This window comes from Streptopelia decaocto, assembly GCF_964273445.1.
Source record: "Streptopelia decaocto genome assembly, chromosome: 9".
NCBI lineage: Eukaryota > Metazoa > Chordata > Aves > Columbiformes > Columbidae > Streptopelia > Streptopelia decaocto.
In genome coordinates, this window is record NC_138664.1 from 9,201,677 (window position 1) to 9,227,666 (window position 25,990).

The following is a 25,990-nucleotide window of genomic DNA, read 5'->3' on the forward strand; positions in this document are numbered from 1 at the left end:
AAAGCCCAAAATACATCCTGGCTAATTTTTGCTCATCAGAAGCCACATATCCAAATGGAATTTCTCAACAAGTGGTGCTATTAGTCAGCTCCTAACTTTAGCCTGAGCATCCCTGGGATCAAAGGGCTCCCTCTGCGGGACGCTGGTTCCCACCAACACCCAGCGCCAGGACCCAGCGGGGCTCGGATGCCCCGAGCCTGGGCCAGAAAGGCAGGACTGATGGGAACCACCGCGCTGGTTCTGCAGGTGAGGTCAGCATCGGAAAAACAGCAACACATATGAGTTTCACCCTGGATGAGTTCCAGCACTCAGGAAAAATTATAGCCGAACTGGCATTATACCATGTGCCTCTGTATCAACTGAGTTATCTTTTGTGCTTGGTTGTTTTCTTTCCTTTTTTTTTTTTTTTTTTTCCAAGCATATATATAAAAGCTGGCAGCCCATGTTTATTTTTAAGTAAGGACAAGCGCATCCAGGCTAAGTCATTCTGAATCAATTGCAGATACTGGCAGGGTTTTGTGAGGGAAAGCAGACTCGTCTGTGACTCCACGCTACTCCTGGGCAGGATACAAAAGGAGAGAAGCAAAACTGTGCCTGTGCATGAAAAATTGCAGATGAAACCAGGGGACTGTGAAAAATCTGTAACAACAATGAAGAACAACTCAGCCCATGTCATCACCATATGAGCTTCTTGTCCTGGGCAGGGGTTCAACCATGGGATTTGGCAAAGATGATTCTTTCTGATCAGAGTTACACCAATCCACTGCTACAAGTACACAGAATAATCCAGCATCAAAGCTGCCAGGGCTGTATTTCCCAGCGTTTCTAGGTCCTCCACAGCATAATATGGGCTGCCTCCTGCATTTCTCATACTGATTGCTCTTTCCCTTAGCTAGGACTGGCGTTATAGTTTGCCCTGCCCCCACTAAATTAAGAGGGGAATTATTGGTTATGTCCAACCTCCCCTTCAGATCCCATTGCTGGAACGGGAGGGGACACGGAATCATCTCTCTCATTGTCATTATGGTGCATCAAAGAGACTGGCTGACCTGAGACTAAGACACCGCAAGGCTGTGACCAGACAAAAATACGGAGACAAAAATCAAGCACCTGCCACCAATGTCAGCTCTGTCTTCCCACTCCTCTGTAGAACCGCAGCACCGCTCTGTAAGCTCAGGCCAGTAAGTCAAAAGCCAGGCAAGGACAGAGCACAGCATGGAACATCCATCTGCTGGAAGCCAAAGGCTCTCTGAAGCTCTGCCTCAGTTACCTCAATGAGTAGAAAGACAGAAGATCCCTCCCTCCCATCCCCAGCACGGCACAGCAACACACTTTGCGCTATTTGACAACTCACAAGGACATTACCTAGCCAAGTGCCAGTGTCTTTGATGCCTTAACTGTTCAGGCAGGACATGCTAAATATCATCTTGCAGAAACTTCTGATGCCTACAGGGAGCAAGACCCCTTCTTGACCTTTTCTCTTGCTATTTTGCTGGTTTTGTTCTGTGCTTCTCAGAGCTGCTCCTCCATTCCAGATGCACAAAAGAGGTCAAACTAGCAGAGGTGGCCTGTGCCAAAGCCTTTGGCTTCTACCAAGAGACACTTTAAAAGGAAGATACTTGTGCTTGTGACACAGAGCAAAGAGGGACAAAGTATCTTTCACTCCAATTGATTTACCCACCAACCTGCTACGCAAACAAGGATAAAAGCAGCATTTCAGTCTGTATTACAGTAGATGGGCTCTGCATGCAGCACTACAGAAATGGCTTTAAAAAAGACTGAGCCAGCCCCAAGATCTGGAGAGTGTGGGGGAATCAGAAGGCTCTTTTATATCATGCACCTCAAAAACAGCATTTACCTAAAATGCATCTTAGTGAAGATACTCATCAAAGGCTTAGAGGAGGAGGGACATGCCAAGCAAGGAGAAACTTAGAAAATTAGTCAGTTAAACTAACCCTTTTAGACTATTAACTTACAAATCAGGTATTGGTGAATGAATACCAACATCCCCAAATGTACTGATCATGGTGAACACAACCGTTCATCTCCTCCTCAAGAATTTAAAAGAAAAACAAAAATTTCAACTTCATCTAAGTGTCAGGTGGCTGGGAGAAATAAATTCTTCCAGATGGAGATTATTGATCTTCCAAAAACGGAGCCTTCAGTTTAAATTAAACCCAAAAAGATTTCTTAAAAAAAAAAAAAAACCACCAAAAAAATCCTAACAACCTTCAAGACTGAAAAATTCAATAAAGCGAGGATAAAGTCTAAGACAAATAGAGAAGATTAAACTGAGACTTTACCATCAAGATGCATTGGAAGAGGAAACAACTGAAAAGCAGGCTAATTACAAACTCTTAATTTTGTCTCCTGTGTACTTTAATTTTATTGCATGTTCATCTGTAACAAGAAATATAAAAAGGAAGGCCTAAGTCACCACCAAACAACTGTAACTGGATGCATTCTTTGTTTATGCAGTTGAGCAATAGATTTGACAAAGTGGAAATTTTATTTGAACAACTTAATTTTGTCTGGTTCTGCAACAGCTTTGATAAGCAAATGCGAAGAAGGATCCAGTGAGGTAATTAAGTTTAAACTGATCCCTCCCTTCCTAATCCATAGGAATGGACACTAAAATGTGACTTCGACCACCCCTACATGACTCCCAACCTACAGCTGTGTTTTACTGACCTGCCCAGGTTTCTTTAGGAATGTGAGTCAGTTGGACAGAGTCAATCCCAACATGTCAACTACACACTCAGCTCTGAGGATGTCACTGAGCCTTCATCTGGATCCAGTCAACGCAAAGGTGCCAAGTTAGTCTGGTTTTCACACAACTCAGCTGTTTTCTCCTACTTTGGCACCTACTTGTAAGGCAGCCTTTTGGATGGCTTCTCCTAATCAAGAAATACAAGTTAAAAGTGGGTTTTTTAGAAGTGTTTAGTTTGTATTTCTAAATTTTACACCAAAAAATCACAGCAAAAAGGCAGCATCAGAAGTTTCTGTACGGTGACTTGTAGCAGATCCTTCAACAACAGTCCCTGAGTGTCCAAACAGATCCCATAACACATTAATGTCATCACAGAGGTGGGAGGGAATGATATTAGCCTGCGTTACTGATGTGATAAACTCTAAGAGTTGTACAGAGCTCCCACCATTTAGCAGACAGATGTATCATGCCACGCTAATCATGGGGTGTGATATTGCAGGCCTGTAGGACTGGAAAATCACCCTAAAAATAGAGTTAGCATTGGGCTTTCAAAGAGCAAATAAAAGAACAGAGAATGACTTGCTTTGAAATGCTTCCATTACAATCTTTGATTAGGATGGAGAGCTGCCCTTAACGTACAACTTTATATTTGCACTGAAGTTTTATTATATCAATTAGACTAAATATTAAACATTTTTAAAATTTAAAATTAAGATTAGATTTCATCGTCTGCTTACTTAATTTGTTCTTCTCTCCTTTGGAATGGTCACGTATAAAACACAGTAGCAAAGGAAGGAACTTAGCCTTTAGGGCCAATATAAACCATCCTTGCTTTTCCAATGCTGAGAATATTAACAGCATATTATATGGCAGCTGCTATTACATTAAAAAAAAAAGTGCTCAGGAGTACTCTGAAGCAAAGTATGTAACAGACAAGAGAAGGGTCAGAAAATCAGACAGTCCAGTTATTTGAGCAGAGAACCATGTAGTGCTGGAAAACCACAAAATACAATGGGGAAAAGTCCCACTCAGGCTTCCTGATGAGCCAAGGGTAGGAAGGGACATGAGCTGAGCCCAGGCTGCATCTAGTGCTGCTCTGGGATCTCACCTTGGCTTCCCAAACACTTCAAAACCTCAACCCCGGGCCCACTCGAGAGAAACTCCACTGATACAAGAAGACTGAATGGTCGAGAGAAACTCCACCGATACAACAAGACTGAACGGCAAACACAAGACAGGCTTTACCACACCCTCCCCCTCTTTTCTCTGATCGGGTAACATCTCTTTGAAGAAGTGAAGCCAACCAGTGATGTATTTACACCTTGGGCACCGTCTCAAACGCCCAAGAGATGACGACAATGTTAAGCTATGTAATGGTGCCATCTCGTGGTAATACTAAAGATGACGCTGGATCAAGCATATTTTCAGTAGTACCCTGCAGCCGTTGTGGTCGTTAAAGACACCACCTTAAAACAGATACCTCTTAATTCCTCCCTGTCGTTTTAAGTTTTACGGGGCATGTTCATCATTAAGACACCCACAAGCACAAAAGATGCCGTGACAATTTACAATCAGAGGTCACAGCAGCTGGGAAATACTAACCCGTAACGGTCAGCGTGATCGTAACTGGAACTGGGTCTCTGATGATGTTCAGGCTCCTAAGAGGAATTTGAAGAATTTAAAATCTCTCTGAGAGGTCAAGAATAATAAATCAAGGTTAGGAAAATCCGCCTCACAGAGACAGATCCAAAAACCAGTGCTGTTCACTGATGTCATGATGGGACCACAAAGTATCCATCACCACACTGAAGGAATCTTGATAGTATCAGAGCCATAGTTCAGCATTAAAAAGAAAAACAAAATCCATCATAAGAGACTAAACCATAATTAATTCAGACAAAAAACCAAACACGGGTGCATTTGTAAACACAAAACCTGAAGAACAACTTGCCAAGGAACGTGGCATTTTTCCCACTGCCCAACATTTAAAAACCAAACTGTCAAATTAGAACAATCTTTCTAAAAGATGGGTTGTTTCAACCAAAACCAATGATTTTTGATATAGCAACTATGCATGAAATTGTCTGGCTTACATTACGTGAATCATCGTGACAGATTAATGTAATGAAATTTCTAGCCTTAAAATCCATATGTTTGCTCTTCTTTAGAGCAATTCAAATATTTCATTTAGCTGGCACACACCCACCCAGACCACTAACACTGATGTCCATGTCTAACGTCTTACTTGCAGACCAGATTGACGTGTCTATGCTTCTAAGAACAACAGGTACAAATTTCCTTTCAGCAGATCTGCCATTTCTTTGACACACACACTTACCTCCTTGTGTCCTAAGCAGAAACACCATCATGTCAAGCCACGGCCACCAGAGTGTAGATCCAGAGAAAGCATAAATCCAGGGTTTTGAAAACCTAACTCCAAAATCCAGAATGCTCTTTCAAGCCTTTGCCAACCTCTCCAGCACTGTGAAACCATCCTACGCTCGAATAAATGCAGATTTCTTTTAAATAAAAGAACTTCCACTGTGAGAAAAAGATGTTACTGCTGTTGGGTTTGGGTTTTTTTCCTGTTATGTTCTACTAAGACAGTGAAGATACGGGATCTGGTTTTGCTTCAGACCTCCTCAGGATTCGCGCGATCTCACTAAGTGCTTCAGACTGCCAAGAACAAGTTGCAGGTCCAAGCTTCTAAATTAATCAAATACCTTACAGTACTGATTTAAACAAACACCCAATATTCAGACTAATTGCTCTATAAGTCAGCATTTCTGAAATAGCAGCATTTCTTCCTGCAACCCATAGTCCAGGAGTTTAGTACTGTTAAGCAGCACCTCAGAACTCCTGGCTCTGGTTCTTTCCTGGATATAGGCAATGGGCAAATGACTGTACCCTCTTATTCTGCTGTACCAAGCCATCTGCCAATGTCATCTCATCAAATGTCAGTAAAATGGCTGTTAATGCAGCCAGTGGATCATTGGATAATAGAGAGGTGAAACAGAAATTCAGCTTGGGGATATTAAAAAATTGCTGTTTTTTCCTCTGACTCAAGCTGTCCTTAGATATAGAATCAATTTAATCAAATTAGGTGTCTGGCCATTCCGCACACAGTACCTTATCCATCTTCTTTATTCTAACACAAATTCACAGAGAGTTTCCTAGGGCTCTCTTAGATAAAATTTTGTTTCAAGATTTAAATCAGATTAAATTTCTTAAGTTCCCACTTGTTGGATCAACTCCAGTTTACCTCACCTTAATAATTACAATATAGGCTGTTACGTGCAAACTAGACATGAGGCCAGTCTGCTAAGCTACTGTAACTCCAGAACTGGCTTTCATGAGACATACAATCATTTTCTATCAAGAGAATTGCAAGTCTTCACAACTACTGTGTTTTAAAAGAAGAAAAAAAAAAAGAAATGTATGTAACCATACATTAAGTAGGAATGTAGGCTGCTACACAGGAAGACATGGAGTTTCTAGCAGTCTTTATAGCATGCTCTTTGTGACTTGATAAATCAACAACCTGCAGAGGAACTGATTATAAAGTTAGCCCTAAATGCGTTCTCTTTGAGACAAGAGAACCATAGCAACATGATTAAGTCTGGCACACAATTCAGTGTTTTAATTCTCTTGGCAAAAACGTGTAAGTTCCAATTATAGCTTTTTCTTTTTTTTTTTTTTTTCCTTTTTGAAGTGATGCCTAGAAAGGTCTGATTTTGATGTGTCTCGGGCATATGGTTTACTGAGCAGCTCAAGAGGGGAGGAGTTCCTTGGATACATGAATAAACGTTGTTAAAACATAACCTTAAACAAAAACAGGGTGACAGGGCTATGTGTGAGCCATTATGCCATACAGGGGGGAAATATACATTCCTACAGTGTACCCACAATGTCTGCCTACAGAACTGTCTCCCTGGAAATGCTGGATTAGCTTCTGGAAAGAAACAGCTACCTCTCCTCCTTCCAAGGCACCCACTTAAGAATCACAGGCTGCCAAATCTATTCAGACCCTACTGCTGTTCTCTGCTGAGCCCACCTCTTTGCAAAGCCTTCTCTGCCACTGGATGAAAGATCTGATCCTTATGAGTTTCACCTGTAATCATTAACGCAACATTCAAGCTTTAAAAATGCCTCAGTTTAAAAGAAAAAAAAAATCTAATACAGAACCAACTTGTGGTGAAAGAACAAAATTTCTTTACCAAGCCATAACATGAGTAATCTAGTGAAATACATTATACTTCCAAGTTAACGAAAACAGAAAACATTAGTAAAGAGCCTACAGGAAATAAAACCTGCAATATGTAAACTGCACAATGTTCTACACCCTGAACTTACACACAGAATGATCACAGTGCCTGAATTTAAAGGCAGTTTGAGGCTTGTAGTTTCTTCATTCTTCTTCTCTGTACCAAACTTTTCCTGCAGTAATGGAGTTTTTATGGCATCCTGTCGACCACAGGGCTTAAGGCAGATTTTTCTGCTAGAAAAGCTCAAATGAAAGCAGTTCAAGATCAATTGTTCTCTTTGAAAGGACGGTTACAGCTGTCATTCTGATACCAACGTGTGTTGCAGTATCTCTCTTCCATAATGCAGGATGTGGTTTCCATAGAAATATCTTCTTACATCAGGATCTACAAGTCCTCCAATTATTCCCTTTTGGACATGCAATCCAATAAAATCTTTTCAGAGCAGGGAAATAACTAGGCTCAAGCACTACTTAATTACTTGGTGAGAAGAAAAAGAAAAGGACAATTAGCAAACAAAAGCTTTATTTAAAACAAAATACAAGATGGAGAACACATGTCTTACAAAATAATTACATCTTACCTGAAGAAATCTCTCCAGTGTTACAAATTATGAACAGTCAGTTACAATTTTTACGAACACACTGAGATTTTGCTGAAATTTGAAAGTGCAATTATGGTATAAATCTGAATTGTTTCATGGCCTTGTCTCCAACTAAGGCCCCAGGGCCTGCTCTTTTTCTGAATCCTTTGCATTGCTGAGTCTTGTCTGCATCTTGTTCTAAGTGCTCTTGTGCAGGATCCTGCCAGTTTAGAGTCCCTGCTGCTGTGTCATCTCTTTTTTTCTGTGGCACCTCCAGCCACTTTCCCAACACCAGGAATGTGTTCAACGCCCTGAAATCAGAACCAAGACAGCAGGAACACCAAATTATACACAAACAACATAAACAGTGACTTGACCCTAATATAAAATGCCTCTGTCCACCAATAAATGTGCAAGGCAAGAAATTCAGCAGCGCTGTTTGCATGAAACAGCTTCATTCCTGCTGTCCTGCCCGAGTCCCCAGAAGTGTCAGCATAAAGAAAACTGGGAGAACACGGAGTCTTGATCTGGCTGGGTGGGCTCCGAAGCCGGGACCGCAGCACAGAACGCAAGAGCACGCACGGCAGGGGCCGGTGCTGTCACAGCTCCCCCAGGAGACCCACGCCTGAAGAAAACAAACTGATTTAATCGTTGTGCAGCAACCAAAATGTGCTGGCGAAACAACCCCTACAGCTCTTTGTTTTGCTTCCTCTCGTCTCTCTTTTTCTTTATTACTTGAAAAAAAATGTGATTTGTTTTCTCTGATGCATGTTCCCCTAACTAGGCTTAGGCTTCATTCGAAGCTCGCAGCCTGGTTTAGGCATCCATCCTGCAAAAAACTAAGCACAGTCAGATCAGCAGCTCAGTAGTGGGATAAAATAATTATGACTGTAAAGACCTTGGCTTACTCATTCTAAAGCTGTCACACTCAGGCCCCTGTATAGGCACAGGAAAAATCACAGTCCAGTTCAGAAAGCCCCTGTATATGCAAACCTTAGAAAGCACGATATGCCAGCTTGGTTACATTTCCCTTTTCTCAGTAAGGATAAACGAAAACAGTTAGTAAAATCTATCCTGTACTCTTTAGCCTCTCAAACTGCTATAGGTATATAAATTAGCTATATGAATCAATTACATGTGTGTGTATATATGTAACTACGATTAGCTATATAAACCTATGGGTCAGCAGCAAAAAAACACCTGTAAGTTGTCTGTGATGGTCTCTCATATTTAAACCTCACTACTTCACTAAAAAGGGAGAAGACCACCCATGAAAAAGCAAGTCATAAAATAGCAAATTAGTCACTACTTATCAGGTCCACATTTGACTGCCTGGCTTTACTGGTCTGGAAGTCTGCTTCAGGCTCTGGAGAAATGGGGTGAATAGTTTGGCCCCAGAAAGAGATTAAAAAGGAAAAAAAATGAGCAGAGTTCCATGGCAATTTTAATTTAAACAATACGCCTGAATGCTACCTTCAATGCCTTTTGCCTTGTTTTTGCTAAGTAACCACACCAGGGCACCTGATGACACTATCACAAAAGACTAAGGTGAACAACTGGAAAGGAAAGGTCTGTGGGTTTTCCTTAGCTTGAAAGTTCTGCTAAATAGATAATCCATTCATCTCTTACACCAGGAAAACCCATATCCCTTCCTCTCAGAAAATGCAGATATTTGATCAATTCAGATGAAGGATTATAAGCAACCATTGGAAATTTGTTTTAATTCTTGTCTAGTCTGCTTATTTTTTGCATTAGCTTTGCATTTACATGCTGTGTGTATATTACTGAACTACTTCAAAACAGCTCAATTCAGTGTATGGTAGATTTAGCAACTAGCAGCAAATGATGTTAAATGATTTCTGTTCCTCCAGTCAGCCCCAGAAGAAAAATGTCTCTATGTTCCCGTTACTGAGACTATCTGCTGTAAATAAACATCTCCATTTTTCAAACAATAAGAATTAATTCAGAATGAACGATTGCAGCTATGTGTGACATGCTAAAGAGTTTTATTTTTATAGATGTATGTATACATGCAGACAGAAATACGTGTGTGTATATACACCTATGTGTCTGTGTATCTGCACATCCAAACTGAAGGATCAGTTGCAGTAAACAGCGTGCTGCAGTGTATCTGTCCTGCCACTAGATGCAGCCACATAGCCTTGCAAAATTTAAAATTCTGACCTCAGGGTTACAGAAACCTTTTTTGGAATATCTATGATTGCAGAATTCTTACAACATTAACAGTATTCAATCCTGACTACTGGGGAAAAAATGTCATATGAGCAGAATTTTCAATATTTCTTCTCAATTTTGTTCCAAAACATAGCATTGCAAATGTCAATGGCGATCTGAGAAATCACAGCAGAGTAAGACTTGTCTCTTTTCATGGTTGTTGCCATAGATCCAGACTGGAGCTGATAATATTGAATTACATTGTGTTTTGCTTTCTGCATAACTGAGCAAGCAGGAATGAAGCACTATGTTCCCAAGATCTACATGCCCTGAAGATCTAAATGACCGTGCGTGTTTGGAACAGGCAAGGACACAACTCCAGGGCTCTCCATTCTATGCCACATCACTTTCCTCTCAGTCTCCCAACACAACAACTCTGGAAACACAACTTTGGCTTTACGGGTGTGGTAAGCAGCACACTAGGTCTGGTGATAAAGGATTCCTGCACTCAGAAAATGTTTCTGTTTTACCTACTATTGACAGATAGCATGAAGCCCTGGAAAATTCTCATGTTATTTCCTCACCAAGTACCACATGGAGCTATGCAGGAGTAATGCTGCCTTTAGGACAAAGCAAAACCAGGGAAAGTCCCTTATAGCTTCAGCAGGTGTTATCTGTCCTGTACTCCTTTGGTATTTCCATGGGTGCTTAATATACACAGTACAGGGATAATACAAGGACAAGAACTACATAAGCAGATTTCATATTTAAAACAGATATAATAAATGTATTAGATACTGTTTTAAATACTCTTTTTATAGTGAGTTGATTTTGCACTGAAAATGGATGAACTAAAGCCTGTTCAGCACTTTCAATGTAAAGTGAGGCCCAGTGAGCTGTGCACCAGAGTGGAGAATGTAATTTAAAAAGCAGATTTTTATTATATATTTTAGTGCCAAATTCACTTCCTCCTTCTCCCTTTCACAGTAAAGACTACATTGCAATTCATAATCCATATAAATAAACACACATATCCCATTTCTGCTTTATACTTTCCCTCCTTCTTTTTGTAGAGATGTCTCATTTATGTGCGGAACTGGCCAAGGCACTTCCCAGGCCTCACACGTATTTTTTACTGACAGCCACCCTGGTGAAATTATATTTACCCATCTTTTGGGTCATTTCTCTTTGTTTGTTTGTTTTTGTAGAAGATTGCAAAAGAAGAAAAGAAAAAAGCATACTCTCCTCCAGGATCTGCTTTCTGTTTGCTGATCTGATCACAGTTCTCTTCTATTGCCATTAATAAACTTGAACTTAGCAAGATGGATTAAAGGAAAGAGCAACACCAGTTTTTGTTGGTTTAAAGCAGGAGGAACATAAATATAACGGCTTCAGAGGAACTCAGCCTAAGGCTACATTCTGACTTAACTCTCCTGTGGGGTGCTGCAGACAAGATGAAACACAATGTCTCAACCAAAGGTCCCAAGCCAGTACAAAGCAGGACAAATGTGGGAAGGCATGGGAGCAATTTGCTCCGCAGCACTCCTCACTGCGCTTCCAGAACGAGACGATGTCTGTCCTTTTGGAACCCAACGCTTATCACAGCTTGTGTGCTCGCAGCTGAGGGGCCTGTCTGGATCCCCAAGCCAGCCGAACAGATTACATCAACAAGATCCCCACACGAGCCGCCAAAAGGTCTACTCTGTCGCTATCTTTTGTGAATTCGGTAGAAAATAATCCCAGCGAGAAGGACTCACCCTGTAGGAGAGTACTCCAAATCTGCCAAAAGCCATAATGAAGATGCTTGTGTTTCCATCCAAGAATGGCACTGGCAGCAAATTGAAGCTAATTAAACACACTGCCCATTGGCCATACAAATTTCTGCTTTGTAATCATTTCAGAGAAACCCCTCGCTATAACCCAGATATTGTGTTGTGCAACAGGAATTTTTGGGGCTAATTTCTACCCTTCTGTAAGTGCACTGCAATGGGAGTTACAGCCAGTTTATGCCAAGACTGTGCTTTTTCACTACCTCTCAGATGGTCTGTAGTTCAATTTCATTACCTCATAATTTCTAAGAATTGTCCTGTTTACTGGGAAAAGACCAGTGAACAGGACTACACACTCAGTAGTTTCTCCATTTGCAAACGACAGAGAAACCACCTATATATTACCACTACCTAACCCTTGATTTTATTTCTTATCTTTATGTAACTAACATGGCCAAGTTCACAGTGTTTATTTTAACTGATCCCCTGAACGGAATGGCTCCATCTGAATTTGTAACCAGATATTCACTTACTGGCTCCAGTCTCCTGGTGCTTCTACCTCCCACGGTCACTTCTGCTCCTTGGGATAAGTCTGCAAGAATTTCTGGCAAACTGAATAAGAGAAACCAAGGAGTAAAAGCATGAATGAGTGAAAAGTTCAGTGGAAGAGGGAGCGTATTTTATCCCAGAAATTCTCTAAGACCTACTTTCATTAGTTCCTTTGGAAATCTTTTCTTCTCTCTTCTCATCTTCCTTTTTTTTTTCCCCTCTCTCTTTTGGCTGGGGCTTATAGGAAAAGTCTACATGGAACGACCTAAACAGGCAAGAGTGAATGACCATAAACCGTAAAGCGAGGAACTTCAGGAAAAAATATTGTCCTAAAGAAAACAGTTCTACAAATAACGTGAGCACAGATCTTTTCTGTAGATTTTACTAGCAAAACCAAACTTCAACCTCAACAACAGAGAAGATATATAACTACTTAATGACCTTTTAAAAGTGCCAAATGTTCAAAGACAGTCGATCTGAAACAAGTACTGATGTGACGGCATGAATGAGCAGAGCCCAGGTATATGGCTTATTAAATCTGATTTTTTACAAATGCAGTATCTACAAGAGCATTATGTGTACAGCATAGGCTTGAGAACATCTTATGATTCCTTTCCCTCTGGTGCTAAGTAAAATTGGTAAGTCACTGTCTAGGGCGATAACACAGTTCTGTTTCTAAGAGAGAGTAAGATAAGAATGCAGAAGACCAGGCGGATGAGTTCATGCTTCTCCTTGTCTTACTGAAGCATTGGCTTACCTTTCTACAGGGAATTCCAGATATCTCAAGAAAAGTAACCAACTGCACACAGACAACAGTTCGGTTCAGACAAGTGAAATGAACTCTTATACAGTCCAGAAAATCCTACCAAGACCACATTGAAATGTATACATTATACATAACCCTTACCTAACATCTCCACATCAAGCAATTTACCTTGATACATGGCAGCAGAAATAGGGCAGCTGATCCCCAAGGCATCCTCAGCCATGAAAGACTGACAGAAATCATGCAGCATTTTCATCCCTAGGCCACCTCTTCTGTACTTTCTCCGGACAAATATAGTATCCAAAGCTGGCAGCAAGTAACATTGACTGGTTGTACTATCACATGGGCTCTCTGAAAGCAGACAGTAAAAAAACCATTCATTTGAAAACAGAACTGGTATTGCTGCACTAACTGCTGTGTGATTCCAGCCACAACTGCTGCCTGCCACCTTCCACAGGCTACAAGGACGACCCCAACTGAAGTGCATTTGCACAGACAGTGTGACAATCGCAGGAGGAAAATTTCTGCCACCAAACTCAGAGAAGCTGCTTAACATGCGCTTAACAGGTCTCACCATAATATTTTCCAGACTCCGATTCTTCATAATCAGACCATGTAGGTACCCAGGCAACATATACAGGAAAGTTTGCTGAAAAGATATAACTAGGCTATACCCAAAGAGCAGCTTAGGTTCAGCCTTACACCACAGAACACAAAAGTCACACCCCTGTAGGAAGAAAAGACGTTAATTAAGGCATTTGGGTAAAAGCCATAAATAACTGAGTCGTGCATTAAGAAAGTGCTGTAAGTGCTCCTTTGTAAGTCACTCGATTTCTATTGAGTGGTAACTTATCATGCACATTCAAGCTTCTAGTTCATCACTTGAACTACTATCAGCATTAAACTACAGTTTTCACTCAGGAGTGGTCGTTGCTAATAAAAACAATTCAGTCACTTGATATCATGGGGACATGACATAATGCTCCACACGCAGACAAAATACAGACTCAAGTATAAGCCTCCAAACTATTAAAACTCAGTTCTCAGTGAAAAGTGTAAAAGAAAAAAGAAATTAGAACCAGGGGATTTATTTTGCAATAATGTATGGTAAACTCAAATGGGAGTCAAGAGAAAGTTGTTTAAGAACAGACATCCAGGGTGCAAAATTTTAATGTTCATCCTAAAAAACTTAGGGTTCTGTTAGCAAGTCATTGTACAACTTCCATACAGTGCAGAACACCACAAAAACAGAATTTCAAACTATCTGACAGGATAAGCATTCAACCCTGAAGTGAATGACCAACGTCAGTTCACCAAATACCTACATATAGGATAAGGTCACCATAGAAACAGCATGCTGACTTATTTTCATTTTTAGAAAATATTTATAAAAGTTTTATGCTGCTCCTCTCTGAGTACATGGCAGTTTAAATAGAAATGGATGTACAAGCTTTTATAACAGAAAAAGATTACACTTTCTTACTTTGTTGCTTAAATTTCATTAAGACCTGCTTGGTTTTCTTTACCACATACTAGTGTGCCACGCAGTCTGGTTTTCAGTGCCTTGAGCATGAAACTTTCATCACTTCACTAAAACCTATTTCACAGCTTCCCAAATCTCCTTATTGAATGGCCATTCCTACATTCCAGTATAAGGCTTCTACTTAATACAGCCATTTTTTTCTTCATCACATCCCTATAGCTATCTCAAACTGAGAACTACGTCTGTTCCTGGAGCTGGTGTCTTGTACCTTTTGCTGATACTTGCCAGGCCTCACTTTGATTACTGTCTTTTCTACTATGCCAATTCAGTACAGCGCACGTGACTACATTTAATTCTAGACCCTGAACTGTCAAGGCTGTAGATCTCCATATAGCAAGAATCCACATCACACGTACTCAGCCATACAAGAGTATATAGCTACAGAACTAATCCGTTCACATCCAGGCTTGGTCTGTCCCTGCTTAATCGAAGTGCACGCTTAACTTCAAACACATGTTCAACCACATTGTTGGAAGAGGATGGTTTGCGGTGCTGTTTATAACTTTTCAATATTTGTAACACATGATGGGTAGTTACTCTTTCTTCATGAGCCAAAAAACTGAGTGTATCTCCAGTCCCATTGTTAGCTGCCAGCCCAACAGAGATGTTGGATCCCAGCAGTGTTGCACCATACGTTCTAAAAAAGGGACAAACTTCTCCTCATGAAGTCAATAGCTTTAAGAATTCCTGCATGTTGCAAGTGTCCTTATAAGTTTATTATTATCTCATGTAGTCTGTCTCCTATAAATCCTGATGAGACTGCTGCGCAGCAATCCCAGGAGCTGAGTGATTTATGTCTGTGCTCCTAATTTTGTGTTGAGAAGACAACAAAAACTGGTAATGTCTAAAGGCACTGTAAATAAAGAAACCATGAAGCCATTCTTCACCTTGTCCCTGGGAAACATATTAGCAGAGTCATAGCCCACAGCTGCAGTGCTATAAAATAAACAAACAAACCAACCTTTGGAACAAAGGCCACTTTGTTTCTAGTTCCCATCCAACAGCAAAGAGGTTCCTGTAAGCTGCTGGTGGCCCAGAGGTGACCACTGGGCTCTCCCACATTTGGTTCAGAGCTGCTGAAACGCACAAACACGCTGAGTTTTGAGGTGAGGGAGGAGACAGGGAAAATCAGGGCGATGGAGATGGAAGTCTTCATACAGTCTGCCCTTTGGAAGCCTTTGATCTGTTTGGTTAGGTCACGAGTGCCAAATGACCAGCTTATGAGCCAGCAAAATGGTAAACAGATATTACAAGGGCAGGAAAGCAGACAGCCATTAGCATTCCCAAAGAGCCACAAACCAGAAAAGAAACAACAATCCAGTCCCCACATCCAACAGACCCAAACAAAACAAGGTTGTGCATACTGACTATTTCCCTGCAGAACAAGTTGGCTTTGGCACACGCATGTTTGGACAGGCCTTCCGCAGGCTGAGCGCTTGTGCAAAGGGTGGGGAGTTATTTCTGCTGAACAGAGCCCAAGGTCAACCCATTGTGTGAGTTTGTATGTGAGAGGGGGAACAAAGGTTCTGGCTTCAATAAAATTAAATTAATTCATGTCTTGACTGGTATGTAGACATTTCATTTTTATTACAGCCAGAACTTTCAGTCTGCCTCAGAAATGCACATTAAAAATATTATTGCTAGAAAACAGAGAGAGACAAAAGCAATTACCCAGCAAGATTCCAGCTAATTGTCTGTCAGGTTAACTTCATTTCTGATTTTATTTTATTTTTTTAAGAAATATATGTAATCAGTGAAAAATAAAAACCTATTTTCTTTTTAGGGATCTATTTCTAGGGAATACCACCTGGGCCACCAAAGTATTAAAAGAAATTTGCAAAGGCTTTTATGAAGGAAGGTGTGAAATGGATTTCAGCTGGGGTAGCCAGTTCCAAAGACCATCCCTAAAGCTCTGGTTAGCAAAAAGCAGAGACTGGGCCAGGGTTGCTTTTCTGCCTCCTTTATTTCAGCTTAGTTTTTGTTGTCAGGTGTTCCCAAAATGTGATTTGTGGAGAATCTCCAAAAAAATGAATGAGAAGCCAACAATGCATTTACTCCTTGTTCAACTGCATGTTTTACAGCCTTTTCAAAGGACCCAATTTTTTTAAGGCTGGTTTGACTCCAGGCAGAGCAAACTCTGTCTTTCTCCACATTTTTACTCCTCAGGTTTGACAAAAGGTACACAGTGAGCTTGGGAAGGGACAAGATTTCCTTCCTTTTTGTACCACAGACAGCTCGGTCCACAACTGGGCAGCTTCTATGTGTTAAAGAAACAGTAACATATAACAAGAAGAAAAAAAGTAGTCTTTTGTTTTTGGGGTTTTTTTACATAAATAAGGAGGTTTGTTCTGATTTATTCTTAAAGGGACTAAGACACTCCTGGCTCACAGCATCCTCCAGCTTTCTTACTGATTTATTTGCATGATGAATCTTCTACATTCTCCTGACATTTATGTGAATGTGGTAACAGTCCATTTTCAGTAATTACTAATCCTCAGTAAATAAAAAAGAAAAATTTTCAGGGAATTACATGGTCTCACAGCACAAAAAAAAAATAGTGTTGGTAACCATGGTCATTAAACTTACATCACTTGACAAAACACATTATTTTTGAGGTTTTCACAAAGATTTGGAGCACACCAAGAAAAAAAAAAAATCCAAAAGAAATTCTTTGAAGAATATAAAACAGATCTCAAACCCAAAGTATCTACCTGAAGGCTTTCTGCAAAGTATTTCAAGTGCTGCAGGTTGCTTTCTGCACAGAAAGGTACAGGGACAGGAGACGGTTATGTCCTGTTGTACCTTTAAGTAGCTACACTCAGTGAGCTCTAACTCCACAGCTGTCTAATATGGAAGTCGCTGACATAGATAAAATTGGAGACATTTATCTTGGCACGTGACAAAGTGTCTTATCAGCCTCATTAGTGGCTTAGTATGTCTCATCAATCTTTAGTATACCCAGCGGTAAACGTTGCGAGCCTCTCATTGGACAGGAATAGGCACATACCAGAGAGGCTGGGGTGATGATCTGTGTAGTCATGAATAAATTTTGTTTCAATAAAGGTGTCTAATGCTCACGAAAAGTGATAGCCTTGAAGAACGAGTCTTGTGTTTATCTACACAACAGGTGCAGGATGGCCAGTGTCAGTAGTTGCCAAATTGTCTCAATACCTTGACTTGCAGTTACGACGTCTGTGAGCAAGGCAGGTGCTCAAGGCCACCTGTCCCTCTGCAGCTGACTGTCAATACAATCTGGTTAAGGACGTTCGTAAGATGGATGGATGTGTGGAACTGGACCAAAATAACCAAGTTCACTTTGTACCGGGCTCCTAGGAACCGGCAAATGGAAATGACTTTACAATATTGCCAAGAGAGTTAACTGGAATCACTAAAAAATGGAAAAATTGGTGTGTGTCATCATGCCAACTAAATCAGTAGCAAAGACAGAAGAGACTCTCTCTTCCTTGGTGATCATTTCTAGGATTCACCCAAATGACCTATATCTGAAATAGCCACGCTCCACAGATCTGTTCTGGCTTATCTGGTTCCACTGAAGCATGGTTTTTATTGTACTGTAGATAATTCGCAGATGAGAAATAGAGTTGAATACAAGATCAGTGTGAAAGTCCCAATTACCTAGTGAAGAAAATAAAACTATAAAGAATGGTCAGGTAATTGCACAATATGGAAATAAAGGGAACCAGAATCACATGGTGGGCGTAGAGAAAAATAATTTCTTCCTATGACCAGAAGCTGTAACAGAGGTCCAGCACAATATGAAGTCCTGTACTTAAAGCTGCTCCTACTAAATGTTCTGACCAGGACAGTAAAGGAAAAAGAACTTCCATTATGATTAAAAAAAAGTTTTAAAAAAAGTAAAGCAACCATGTGAATGACAACTTCTAAGAGAAGGTATTTATTTTAGTCTGTTTTGGGCTTAATAAATCCATGGCTCTTCTAGAAAGCAGTGAGAATAAGATAAGCTAGAACACGGCTGGTACGAAATTGAAACCAAACAAGTTCAGAAAGAGGAATTATTTTCTAAATACATACAGCAAATAGCAAAAAGTGACACAAACAACAAGTTTCAAGCTTCCCGAAAAGGCTTTGGCAAAAGACTGCAGTGATTTGTGACACAGGCCAAAAACTAACAAATATAGCTGCCCAGAGAAAAAAAAACACTGGCAACAAAAGACAGATGCTGACAAAGCTGGACTTGAAGAATTTGTGTTTTATGTGGACCTGGTTTAAAACCAAACTGTGACTCTCAACTTACTCAGAAACAGTTTCAACTTGGCTAATACTCCACCCATAACAGACTACTGTGCAAATTCATTTTACTGAAGCATGAATCATTACAGCCCATAGAAGCGTTTCTTTCCAAAAGCTTTGCTCAGAAATATTTATGGACTTAAAAGAAAATGTATTTTGGCAATTGAAGTGTTTGCCAATTACAAACAAGTTCATCAGCGTACTGACAGATATGTACAAGATCCCTCTACCACAGGCTGAGACACAATCCATCATTGATGGCACAGCAGCCCTGTACCAGCACTGGGGTGTACAAGCCACAGCTCAGTGTGAATAAGGATTTTGCACATCTCAAGGCAGCAGAAGTGCAGAATACATGTTTTTTTCCTGCTTGCCTTTGGGACTGTGTCAGAGAAGGCACCTTCAGCGCATCCTCCGGACTCCAATGCAATCCACTGTGCAACTCCCAGGCTGTTTCTTATTCTCCTCTTTTCGATAGACGGCTACTGATTGCTGACTTGAACTACACATTTACCTCCAAAGATACCAATTTCTCTATGTTTAAGCTGCTGGTATCAAGATGACACCCATGAATCTTAAACACAGACTGGTAACCAGTTCCTAAACAGGGGTATGTGCTCAATTGTATACCTGGAGTTATTCTAATAAAGCCATTTCTGCTCTAGACTGGTTACTAGCAATGTATCTACATTAATCAAAACTCTCTGTTTAATAGAAGACCTTCACTAAAGCTCATACTGGTGCAAGTATCCCTGAAGAATAAAATATATTGTCCCTTTTCCATGCTAGTTAATCAATTAATGATGAAATCACTTAATTGTCGTCCTTTAAACTGTATCACAACCGGACAAAGTATTCCAGGTCCCATATACACCTCCCTCTACACAACGCAGCCACTTCTCCACGTGCACGCCAGGGTATATATTGCCACTTCTCACCATCCACTGCTCCTGACACGCTGGTTTTCCAATGTGAACTGTTCTCCTTTCCTCAGATCACGTTCTCCCCAGGATGTTGCCCTTCATTCTGTGGGCAGGCCCCACATTCTTTGTTCCTAGATGTACGACCTTCTACTTGGCTGCATTAAAGTGCAGTTTATTGGAATAAACCAGTATCTCAGCTCATTCAGTGTAAGTGAAAATAGAGTTTGGAGCCATCATGTTTAAATGAAAGTAATATGGACGGCTTCCAAATTCTGGGAAGGTTTGTTCCCCAGATTCATTCTGCAAGAGATTTGATATAAAAATGTAAATGAGAGCCAGGATTATTTCCACTGAAAGTTAAACAAAAGGATTACATTTCTAGCTATTAGGAACCAATGGATATGTCTCTCTAAAATGACCTTACCTTTCATCTTGATCAAGAAATAGGCAACGGCCTTGCCATTTCTCCACAGTATCTTGGCACACTCGGTGGCAGAATGAGGTAGAAGGAATGCATCATCAGCTGAACTCCCTTCCAGTGTTCCAAAAATAACAAAGAGGACAACCCTTTTTTCAAATTCTGGACCTCAGAGAACAAACAAAAACAGAGCAAAGAATAATGAAGCAGAGAATAGTATTTTGCTTTTCATAAAAGGCTTCAAAATTAAAAGGGGTTGGGAAGGAGGAGGTCCAGGAACATGTACACCTAATTTGAGGAAAATAACTCATGAATTGGTTCAGACAGAATAACAAAAACAGTTTTTCTCAGTGTTCCACCCTCTATCCAGAAGGCATAGAATAATTTAGTTACAATTTGTAAAGCCTGACATATCTCCTGTTGTCACAAGGAGGAATTCTAAAGCAGCTGGAAAAAACGGGTCTTGATTGCAGTCCTAGTGAACAATCACAGAACTAGAAACAGGATCAAGGCATCTAATCCTTCCCAAAAGCGAAATAAAGATGGGATTCCCTGTGTTATCCTGGTCACCCCTCCCCTGCTGCAAAGAACTTGACTGGGCCAGGACCTTACTCAGGTGGACACTACAAAAAACAGAGAACAACTACAGTCTTACAATGTAGGTGTAACACGAACAATTAGTTTTTATGCTGTGCTGCTCAGCAGCCAATCAACTGGAGAGGAAGATGGAGGAATATAAAGGAACAAGATCATACTGGTCACCAAGGTAGAAAGTGGTGCCAACAAGCTTTATATGAATTATGAAAAAGAAAATAAGAGTTTCCACAAATGATAGCAAAGTGCCTCTCAGCAAGAAGGGGTGAGATTTCTCTTTTCAGATTTTTTTCATTCTCTGTTGATCTGCTGTAGCAGATGTCTGAAAGCCTGAAAAGTCTGTGTTTCTGCCTCAAGTTCTATCTTGCAAGGATTTGTATCTCAAAATCCCTCCAGTTCAGTTACCCACAAAAAGCCTCTTTAGTACTCTGAATAACTGAACTCTATGTATGGCAGATATTAGTGAAAGATGATAGAGGACCAGAACCATTATGACCAAAGCTGGACACAGAGGGTTGCGTAGGACATGGAACTGACTTAACAGCAATACAAAGCTCACATGTGGTAGGTATCTGACTTCTTTGATGAAAAGAAGGCAATATGCTACCCAAATCTCTCAAATTACGAAGAAGTAGTTGTAGCCTACTAAGATAGTTTATTTGGAAAAAGAATTACAGATACAGAACCTATTAAGTAACAACAGTTTCATAAAATGAACACAATATAAACATTATCTAAGGAAAAAAAGAATCATAACTAGCTAGAGATTACATTGCTCCTGAGGGCAGTAACACCTCCCATGAGACAGTCGGTCAAGCAACACTAATGTGAAGAGTTATTGCTAATGCAGTAATTTAGTTTATCTGATTATTCCTTTAGTTGGCAGTGAGGGTAAAGTAGAAACAAACACTTAATAAATCCCACAGATGAATCATAAACTGCATGCAGAAAATTGTTTTGAGAGGGTTAATGTGCATGTCACTGTGCAATGGGAGACATGTGAAGTACTTGGTGAGCCACGCAGCCCAGATCCCACAGGTTATAAATCACGAGCTACAGGACACCAGAGATAATTCCATAGGATTGTTCTGGCTGGGAACTTCCAGGGTAAAGGTGACTGTTGAAAATAGCATCCTTACTGAAATTCGCCCATCCCTAGAAGGATCAGCCATCTTTACTACATCTTCAACAGGCCACCAACACTAGTTCACATAAACTGCCAAAACTACAAAAAGAAAATAACAGAGGAACACAATTCCTGCAAGTAAACACAAAAGTGGTTCTGAACCTTTCCACAAGCAGCCTCAGATCTGTTTCTCCCTCCAGCTGTCTCCAGTTTGATCTGCTCTGAGACAGCAAAACAACAATTGCATTTCAATTTCACCTTCATGTCCCTTGATATCCAATTTTCAGTACTGCATGAGGCATCAAGTGAAGGTAATTTTTCTCTGGAATTGATGTGACTTTGTTGTGACAAGCTGTGTGCCATATGAATAAAGTACTTCCTGCACAATATCTGTTCAGTAAGTTTTAGTTTTATTTGGGACAGAGAGAGCTACCTAGCTAAAGGTTTCTTTCATACTTTCCCCTGCCTACATACATATATATGCACATATTTGTACCCATGCAAGTCAAACACAAAAGTTTTCATATCAGTTTTATCAAACAGTTTTTCAGCTGCCTATGGGATTTGATTTCACTATATCTATACCTTTGGAAAACAGACTCCTAAATCTCTGCATGGACAGGTATTTGCAGAAGTTCAAATGCATGCAGAGAGGTTTCTACCAATGAAGGGCAGATATATGCACACAAAGATACACTTTACCTCACACAGTTGCTACGCAGAACTTACACCCCACTTCTTCCCATCCTTCTTGAATTTTTCACATAGCAGAAATAGGTATTTAAACCCTACTAGTACACGTTTATCTACAGAACCAACTGACTGCCATTAGTCTGACGAGAAAGACTGAAGCAGCAACAGTGACACTGGAATTGCTCCCAAGCAAGTGCAGAAGTAAAAGTTTTAACATGTGGTCATTTCAAAGGATACAGAATAGATTTGAAGGGGTTTGATTAGGTTTTAGAATAAAGCCAGAAACTTCATCATTTATGACAACCAATACATCAAGCAGCAAGCATTTCAGAAAAAAGAACTTCTACTATGCATATAGCAGTAACATCCACCTAAAGAAAGTACATGGCCACAACTTCAGGAGTGCTCAAGAACATCAATATCTTTACTATCTTTGAATAAAGTAGATAGCGTACACAGTTTTAGACAAAAAGATAAAATATCATATAGGAAGTATGTTGCAAAGAATAGCATGGAGTTCCCGCCTCTTGACTCCTCGTCGAACACACTGCCCACTCGTTTTCTGTGCTACCCAGCCTGGGACAAACAAGAAAGTTGAAAATCATCTACCAGTTATAGACAAATTTACACACAAGGAAGTCAAATGGCTCTACCAGGATTCATCATTTACCTGTTCTAGCCTCAGGTTACACAAATGTCACTGATGCACTCAGGTTGGTTTCCCTTTTTGCTTAAGCCTCTACCAGCTCTCACTGGCTTTAAGGCTGGAGATTCCACTTAGCTAACTTACATTTCAAATAAATTATTAAAGCATGTGCCAAAAAGCATTACACTTTCTGGGTTAACAATGAGGCAAGTATTGCACGCAAAGGCAGATGCCAGTTTATAGCACCAGATTCGATTCATTAACTATTATGCACTTACTTGCATGGGAGTTTCATACTCTTTCTGTGATGGATTCAATCTGTTCCCTCAATCCCTTCACTCTTCTTTCAAACGCAGCAGCCGCTGCTCCATTACACATCCATGAAACACGCGGTTGCAAAGGGCGCTCAGTCAGGCAAAGGGAACATAAGAGGTCGAATTCTGACTTTAACGAGAGCTGCACAGAGGTCTCGCACATAGCTCAGACACGTACAAGACTCATAGCAAAGGTCAGAAAAGTTTTAAGAAGCTTTGAGGAAAATAAGAATATGCATAACCATGTTCTAAGGAGCTACTTTTATACAACATTTACTGTGCTGTTCAATAATTAAAATGTGTAGAAAGGAACACTAGTTGACATAGCAACTGTCACATCGCATTACTTGAGCAACCTTATCTATATGGATGCTTTCCTTGGAGGAAAAACATTTCTCCAGATTTCACACGAACATATGTACTTTGCTTTTTGTTATCATTTTTCAAGTCAACATCTGGTCTGCAGTTAAATCCAACCATGCTTCCCCATATTCTCATTTTCATTTTATAATAAACTTTGAGGAACACTATTTCAAATCCAAATACGTTTTGTGAGACCACATGTTCCTTCACTCTCCTTTCCCAGCCTTGTTCTTTCCAAGACATTCAGCTATGTTCACCTGATCATAAGAGATCAAGTTTTTGCCAACAGTAAGTTGCACACATCGCATGCACCCTGTGAATCATGATGCACATGATTACAATGATCTTGCAACTGCAAGACTTAATGTGCTTGATCTTGCAATTGCAAGAGTAGATGAAGTGGATTAATTCCAATACATTTCAGTTCACGATTAAGGGAGTACACACACACTCAGCTGGGTGGCTTGTCCTGTAGGCACTCACTTGCTGAACCTCAGTACTTTGATCACTTGCAGTCAGACAAACATATTCAGAGTGTTGCAAGGAATCGAGAGTTTGTGAAGCACGCGATTCCATACCATTGTGGGTATTCAGAATACAGTACTGAAAAACACTGAAGCAAATTTTAGGCACTAAGCATAATGCAACTGCAATTATGAAATGTCTCCTTTTGCTAGGCAAACATGGATTCCTTCCCAAACCAGGTCTGGATTATATTTTTATTTTCTAGGCTATACTGGCCAAATGTTCGCACACTGGTGTGCAGCTATTTGAATGAAATGTGCACATCAGGAGTCTACACACAGAGTAAAGAAGAAAAATTAAAGCAACGTCTGGCATGGTACTTCTTTTTCCTGAGCCTTCATCTGAATTGCTGTAAAGCATCCCTCAGTCACAGATGAAATTAAAGGCAATATACGAGAGATGTAATTTGAGTTTGTTTAATGGAACAGGCTGTCCAGGGCAGTGGTGGAGTCACCATCCCTGGAGGTGTTTAAAAGGCATTTAGACAAGGTTCTCAGGGACAGTTTAGTGCTAGAGTTAGGTTATGGTTGTTCTCGATGATCCTGAAGGATCCAACTGTAATGATTCTACTGTTCTAATCTATAAAAATGTACCAGTTCTTCACCTGAGGTAAAATGCTCTTTACCTTTATTCTGGCGGTATTTCAGATTGACAGCACACTTACAGAGGCTGCTTCTGCCAGGTTTCCACCTTGGAAGGAGAATGGTAAATTAACCCAACAAGCAGTCCCATCCAAATGAGCCTAGATCAGCTCTGCTAATGGAGTAAGCTCAGAGATCCTGCATTAAACTGTGTTCTGCAATGCTGACTTACAATAGCTGTGTCTCCCAGTTCCCTATCTTTAAAATGGAATAAGAGTTTTTCTTTTTCTCTCCTAAGAGTCATATCAAAATAAATACATCAAAGTTTGGGAGGCATGCAGATGCTGCAGCAGTGGCAGCCATTCAAGTATCTAAGATAGATACCTTTCCTGCAACCAATTACACTTCTACAGTCTGAGTTTTACTCAGTGATATGTTGCAAATATCTTGTGATAAATGTCCCATAGCATCTAACAGTTATTGTAAATTATTACACACAGCATACAGAAAATGCCAAAATAGGGTATGTTTATTTAGTTTTATGAAGATGTTAATCACCCATGCCATGCTCGGTAAGCCCTTACAACACAATTTACATGCTCGTAAAAATATCTGTACAGATATACTAACAGAACAGAACACTCAGTCCATCAAAAATAGATTAAAAATGCTCCCAACCAAGACCAAGTCCTATAGAAAAGCTAACATATTCATTTTCTCTTTGAAATATGCAGGTCATTTCAGACCACGAGCTACACATCACTTCTGGACAACCCATCTGATCAAGATGATCAGACATAAATTTCGCTGTTGGAATCAATCCCTCTTTAACCCATGTTCAAGAATTAAACGCCATCAAACTTCAAAGCTCTTCACAGGCAAACTTGTATCTAGGCTGCTAAATTCGTTTTTTCCAGAGCCTAATTTTGAATTACTACAATGTCAAACATAAATTATTACATTGACATAAATGATTAGATAGATGATATTTTCCTTGTGAACTGTGGGAAAATAAGTCTATTACAGTGGATAGTATTTCATAAGTATTATATACATCATTTTATCTATGCAATACTTAGCCATTATAGCTGTAAACACACATGAAGCTGAAAAAGGAAATCCCATCACATATGAATGTAAAATACACAAGGTATATAGCTTCCTCATTGGGATTAAGG

General features: G+C 40.1%; 1 pseudogene across 1 annotated transcript in view; it reads right to left on the reverse strand.

Moving 5' to 3' along the window:
• Positions 1-7,008: 7,008 nt before the first annotated feature.
• Positions 7,009-25,990, reverse strand: part of LOC309443534 (protein FAM169B-like) — a 39,415-nt pseudogene continuing 20,433 nt past the window's right edge. The window contains exons 4-9 of the transcript XR_014186706.1: positions 21,704-21,789; positions 19,977-20,138; positions 12,983-13,165; positions 11,983-12,111; positions 8,862-8,921; positions 7,009-7,866 (exon numbers count right to left, since the gene is read on the reverse strand). The product of XR_014186706.1 is annotated as a protein FAM169B-like (transcript). The remainder of the gene's footprint in view (positions 7,867-8,861; positions 8,922-11,982; positions 12,112-12,982; positions 13,166-19,976; positions 20,139-21,703; positions 21,790-25,990) is intronic.